This window comes from Ranitomeya variabilis, chromosome 2, assembly GCF_051348905.1.
Source record: "Ranitomeya variabilis isolate aRanVar5 chromosome 2, aRanVar5.hap1, whole genome shotgun sequence".
NCBI classification, from domain to species: Eukaryota; Metazoa; Chordata; class Amphibia; order Anura; family Dendrobatidae; genus Ranitomeya; species Ranitomeya variabilis.
Genome location: NC_135233.1, coordinates 81,514,927 through 81,521,747, shown reverse-complemented (window position 1 = coordinate 81,521,747; position 6,821 = coordinate 81,514,927). Strand labels below are relative to the sequence as shown.

General features: G+C 41.8%; 1 long non-coding RNA gene across 1 annotated transcript; it reads right to left on the bottom strand.

Annotated features, from left to right (window-relative positions):
* Positions 1-5,010: 5,010 nt before the first annotated feature.
* Positions 5,011-6,191, bottom strand: LOC143809119 (uncharacterized). Its single transcript, XR_013222081.1, has 3 exons — positions 6,124-6,191; positions 5,873-5,972; positions 5,011-5,293 (listed from the first exon to the last, which is right to left on the bottom strand). It is a non-coding gene; the product is annotated as an uncharacterized LOC143809119 (long non-coding RNA).
* Between the last annotated feature and the right edge of the window lie 630 nt (positions 6,192-6,821).

Here is a 6,821-nt window from a genome sequence, read left to right as displayed (position 1 = left end):
CAATTTTTGCCACTACTGAGTTTTTGCAAAGTTGGAAGATAACATGAGTTGGGTCATCCTTTGCAGTCTCAAAAAAGGCCCAGGCTAGGAAATCCTTGTCGCTCTACTGCAAACTTGTGAACAGTGATGGCCACAGCTACAGTTGTGGCTGAGGAATCAGAGCTTGTTGGGGTTGCATCACTCCATGTCTGTCAGGCAAGTCACAAATTAACCTTCTCATTTTCCTTCTCAACCTCATTTGCTGAGATACTCAGCTGCGTACCTCCAGGTTCACACCAAGTGGAATCTACAACCTCATCGTCATCATCTCTGTTCTCCCACTCCTCATCCTGAGTGTCAACCTCCTCCTCTTCCTGCCCTGACACCACAGTATAGTCCACGTGCACTTCAGGTACCTTATTCTCATCAGCATCACCTACAGCCTTGGGGGTTAACATCTGGTGATGAGGGTCTGGATTCTGCTCGGACAATACTTTGTCTGGCCCCAGATCCAACAGGAAAAAAATCTGAGCATTGGTGCAGATACTTTTCTCCTGTGGATTCTGTGAATCTTTGAAGCTGACCTCTGATGCCTATGGAATAGAATGTGTGAACTGCTTTGTAGACGGGTCCAGGAGGTAAACAAGCGTGCCACCTTTGAGGATTGTACTGTGTGTGATGTTAAGGTGGAGGAAGAGGAGGAGAGGCCACTTGATGCAGTGCTTGCCTTCCTCTGGTGCAAATGCTCTTTCTTACCCTCATGTACAAGGCGTACGATTGTGTGGCTGCCAAAGAAAGGGCGTTGAGTAGCCCCTCCAGTAACACATGTCAGAAAATCAGAGCGATTTGTAATATTTCACCCATGCTCCAATCCCACCCCCGTGCTCCGATTCCACCCCCGTGCTCCGATCCCACCCCCCCATGCATTATCTTTTCCGCAGCATGTCAATTCTTTGTGCGGATTCTGCAGCGTTTTACACCTGTTCCTAGGAATCCGCAGGTGAAATCTGCACAAAAACACTGGAAATCCGTGGTAAATCCGCAGGTAAAACGCAGTGCCTTTTACCTGCGGATTTTTCAAAAATGGTGTGGAAAAATCTCACACAAATCTGCAACATGGGCACATAGCCTTAGGGTTAGGGTTGGAATTAGAATTAGGGTTGGAATTAGGACTAGGGTTGGAAATAGGGTTAAGATTAGGTTTGTAGTTAGGGTTATGGTTAGGGTTAGGGGTGTGTTGGGGTTAGGGTTGTGGTTAGGGTTGGGATTAGGGTTAGTGTTGGGATTAGGGTTAGGATTAGGGTTGGGATTAGGGGTGTGTTGGGGTTAGGGTTGTGGCTTGGGGTGTGTTGGGATTAGGGTTGTGATTAGGGTTATGTCTAGAGTTGGGATTAGGGTTAGGGGTGTGTTGGGGTTAGTGTTGGAGTTAGAATTGAGGGGTCTCCACTGTTTAGGCACATCAGGGGTCTCCAAACGCAACATGGCGCCAATCTTGCGTTCAAAAAGTCAAATGGTGCACCCTCCCTTCCGAGCCCCGACGTGCACCCAAACAGTAGTTTACCCCCACATATGGGGTACCAGCATACTCAGGACAAACTGAGCAACAACTATTGGGGTCCAAATTCTCCTGTTACCCATGCGAAAATAAAAAATTGCTTGCTAAAACATAATTTTTGAGGGAAGAAAAATGATTTTTTATTTTCACGGCTCTGCGTTATAAACTTTTGTGAAGCACTTGTGGGTTTAAAGTGGTCACCGCACATCTAGATTAGTTCCATGGGAGGTCTAGTTTCCAAAATGTGGTCATATGTGGGGGAGCTCCAATGTTTAGGCACATGGGCTCTCCAAACGCGACATGGTGTCCGCTAACGATTGGAGCTAATTTTTCATTCAAAAAGTCAAATGGCGCTCCTTCCCTTCTGAGCCCTGCCGTGTGCCCAAACAGTGGTTCACCCCCACATGTGAGGTATCAGTGTACTCAGAAGAAATTGCCCAATAAATTTTAGGATCCATTTTATCCTGTTGCCCATGTGTAAATGAACAAATTGAGGCTAAAAAAATTTTTTTGTGAAAAAAAGTGCTTTTTCATTTTTACGGATCAATTTGTGAAGCACCTGGGGGTTCAAAGTGCTCAATATGCATCTAGATAAGTTCCTTGGGGGTCTAGTTTCTAAAATGAGGTCACTTGTGGGGGAGCTCCAATCTTTAGGTACACAGGGGCTCTCCAAACGCGACATGGTATCCGCTAACGATTGGAGTTAATTTTTAATTCAAAAGTGAAATGGCGCTCCTTCCCTTCCCAGCCTTGCCGTGTGCACAAACAGTGGTTTGTGACCACATGTAAGGTATCGGTGTACTCAGAAGAAATTGCCCAACACATTTTAGGATCCATTTTATCCTGTTGCCCATGTGAAAATGAAAAAATTGAGGTTAAAAGAATTTTTTTGCAAAAAAAAAGTACTTTTTAATTTTTACGGATCAATTTGTGAAGCACCTGGGGGTTCAAAGTGCTCACTATGCATCTAGATAAGCTCCTTGGAGGGTCTAGTTTCCAAAATGGGATCACTTGTGGGGGAGCTCCAATGTTTAGGCACACAGGGGCTCTCCAAACGCGACATGGTGTCCGCTAAAGATTGGAGCCAATTTTTCATTGAAAAAGTCAAATGGCGCTCCTTCCCTTCCGAGCCCTGTCGTGCGCCCAAACAGTGGTTCCCCCCACATATGGGGTATTGGCATACTCAAGACAAATTGTACAATAACTTTTGGGGTCCAGTTTCTCTTTTTACCCTTGGGAAAATAAAAAAATTGTTGCTAAAAGATCATTTTTGTGACTAAAAAGTAAAATGTTAATTTTTTCCTTCCATGTTGCTTCTGCTGCTGTAAAGCACCTGAAGGGTTAATAAACTTCTTGAATGTGGTTTTGAGCACCTTGAGGGGTGCAGTTTTTAGAATGGTGTCACTTTTGGGTATTTTCAGCCATGTAGACCCCTCAAACCGACTTCATATGTGAGGTGGTCCCTAAAAAAAAGGTTTTGTAAATTTCGTTGTAAAAATGAGAAATCGCTGGTCAAATTTTAACCCTTTTAACTTCCTAGCAAAAAAAATTTGGTTTCCAAAATTGTGCTGATGTAAAGTAGACATGTGGGTAATGTTATTTATTTACTTTTTTGTGTCACATAACTCTCTAGTTTAACAGAATCAAAATTAAAAGTTTGAAAATTGCGAAATTTTCAAAATTTTAGCCAAATTTCCATTTATTTCACAAATAAACGCAAAAATTATCGACCTAAATTTACCACTATCATGAAGCCCAATATGTCTCGAAAAAACAATCTCGGAACCGCTAGGATCCATTGAAGCATTCCTGAGTTATTACCTCATAAAGGGACACTTGGCAGAATTGCAAAAAACGGCCAGGTCATTAAGGTCAAAATAGGCTGGGTCATGAAGGGGTTAGATGGGCTGGGCCAGCAGCAGAAAAGGCATCAGGAAGCTTTTTCTCCTGGTCAAAAGCTCTGGCACGTCAGCCCTGAGCAGATGTGTGGCTGCAGCTGGGGCATTGCCAGACTCCCAGCAAGGAGAGGATCTGCTGACCCAGGCCAATGGACACAATGGAGCATTGCCAGACTCCCAGGAGGGAGGGAATCTGCCCCGGACAAAGGACCACAACATGGTCCCCAGCTGAAGGGACTATAAGTCTCCAGATTCCAGTGAGTGGACTGATTGCCTGATCTCGGTTACCATGACTGTTGTGGGTACAGTTGTGGATAGTGTCAGGGAAAGAGCAGGAAGCCAGTGTTTTATCTTCTTTTCTACCACCGGTTTCTACTTCTTTATTATTGCAAAGCATAAAATAAAGTTATCCCTGTTGGGTCACAGTGGTGACCCTGGATTTTGATTGCCGGACTACAGTGGCTGGGAAGAAAAGGTAACCTATGGGAAGGAGCTGTATTCATCCTGACCATTTTATGTTCAAGGGGCCGGGGGGTGCTCACTGACTTTCTGTTCAGTGAACTCTGTCTGTGGACTGTGTCTTTAAGTGACTCGGCCATAACTACCCCCCTATGCCACCTTGTTACACAGACCCTGATACATTACCTCATGCATAACCCATGCCTACAGTGCCATTATCAAATTTCTCCTGTGGGACAATTGATGCCACTTTTCCTAGTGTCTGCCCCTAATTTCTGAAATGTTTGACTCCAAGTTAGGGGTCCTACATGTGTGTAGCCTTTAATTGGCAAGGCTCTCAGAGCACCAGGCCTACACCTGTCACTCCTCCACCTGTTACTGATGAATGTTTAAGCTAAAAATGGTAGTCCAAGCCTTGTCACATGCACTCATGCTGTACAATTATACCGTTTGTACTCATGTTCAATTGATGCCACATTTCCTGGTGTCTGCCCCTAATTTAAGCTGTTTTGGCAGCTTTTTGGTTTTGCCTCCCTTGAATTCACTTTGGTTTGGATATGTTCATTGAACTGTTCGGCGAAAGTGTTTGCTGAACATTGGGGCGTTCGCCAATCTGATCCGAGCATCTGTGCGTTCGCCTATCCAAACTGAACCAAACATTGAAAGGTTCTTTCATCTTTACCCTGGAGGCACAACCTCTTGAAGATGCTGTCTAGGTGTATTCACAAGAAAGCCAGGAAAGACTTCACTAGCCGGTCATCATGTAACCACAGTCGATCACCCCACCGTCAGACAGTCAGCATACCGGGTTTGTTTGCAGGTAAAGGCAGATATCCAGTGGGAAATAGAACCACGGACTGGTTTTCAAAGTAGTACCATCATGACAAGCATCGGGGTTATCAGACTCACGGCCATATTGGTTATCACTTCCTTGGGGCGCCAATGGGCACATGGAAAGATGAGCCCCCCTGTCGGTGCACATTAAATGCTGACAGTGGCATTTAACAATTTAACAGCCATGGACAGCTCCGCTCCTCTCAGCTGTTCGAGGCAGATGATGGCTGAATAACACAAGTAGACAACATTGATTATAATATATTTAGCAACAGCCATCGTTTTACTGAACAAAAAAACAAAACTAGAGAGAATTTATTTATTTTTAATCATATTTATATCTAACTCAGAAAAATTGGAATAACAAGTTTTGACTATTAATGTTCAAATGCCCAACGCCATATCCATTGCTGGGCAGCTCTGAAAAAAAAAACACATGTAGAGATTCTCCAGGTCTTGGAAACTGCATCTGGTCATGTTCTCAGCGCAGGTCGGTGCAGGTATTCACCTTTATCTTCCAAGATGTGTCATGCCTGTATAGAAGCGATAAGTCACATTTCTCATTAACCTGAAAACAATTAAAATACATGTTTTAAAAAACTTAACAATATGTACAGGCTATCAAATGAAGCAAACTAAGCAAAGGCAACTTCAACATTATATTTTTGGTCATCAGCTGAGGTTGAAATAGACATGAAATATTGCATTATATATTGTCTACAAACAAGACAAATATGGAAATTGAAAACAGGAAGATGCCAATGTTAGTGTAATGTTAGAAAAATGCAACATGAACCATACGACTATGGTGGACTAATAATAGATCTATACGGCATGTAATGTTTGAGGGACTTATCTCGCCCGTCAGATTGTGTGTTGGCGATTGTTCCGCAGCAGTAGGCTGATAACTTTCATCAATTACTTCCTTTCTCATCCAGATTTAAATAACTGAACAGCAAGAAAAAATAATAATTGTTGAAAATAAATGCAGTAATAAAACTATATTGCATTTCTTCTCTTATTACACCTTGCTTACATTATTATGTCCACTTGCACTTCTTGAAAACAAGAATGATTGTTACTTACGATGATTTAGTATTGACATGAAGAACATATATAAATAGAGGAAAAACACAGAAATATTTACCTGGAAAATACATGTTGGAAGTTTTTTGTCAATCAGAATAGGAGGATTCTGAACATTTGCTGTTAGCTGCTTGTGATGAAGACCTGAACTGATTGTCTCCCTACATGGCGAAAAAAAAGCAAAATATATAAAAACATTTAAACTTTAAATGATAAAATTCAATAATAGACTAAATTAGAGACTTAGGATTCTCAATACTGTAAAAATCACTTACTATAGATTGCTGACGATAGTGGAGGATTCGTTCTTACCTCCATCACAGGTAGAGGAGATGACGATATTTAGATAAATCTCAAATCAAATCAAATCATGAACCTGGAAATATAAAGAAAAATAATTACCTTTAACAAAGTTTAAAATCATAGAAGGTTTTCCAAAGCATTGTAGGTAATTGCTGGGAATTGTCCATCATTCCATATCCAGCGAGTTATGGGAAATGTAACCAGGTTTATCTGGTAACCTATGAGGACGGATTCTGAATCTTTGCTGCTAATTATTTGTGCTGGTGATGAGCACAGATATTCATTGCCTCGCTACTCAGGAGAAAATATATAAAAGTGTCTGAACTATAAATTATAAAAAATTAGAGACTCAATATTCTGAAGGATAGTTACATGTTTAGCTGATGGACAGTTGATATAATCGGCTTCCGCACCGGCGGCAATAACATTTCTTGTCAGCTATTTTTTGAAAATGCCCAAATCTGCAAAGATAAGAGAAATATTGGTTACTGGACTGGAATGAATGTTCATTAATACCAAAGATTATATTATAAAGTCGAAATTGAAACCAATATATTAAAACTGTCCCCAGCCCAGAAAATATAACATGTAGCATCCTAAACCCTACAGCCCCGACGTCAGTCCGCTCTGATAGTAGTGAAGTATAAAAGCACTAGATGGTGGCCCGATTCTAACGCATCGGATATTCTAGAATATGTATGTATGTA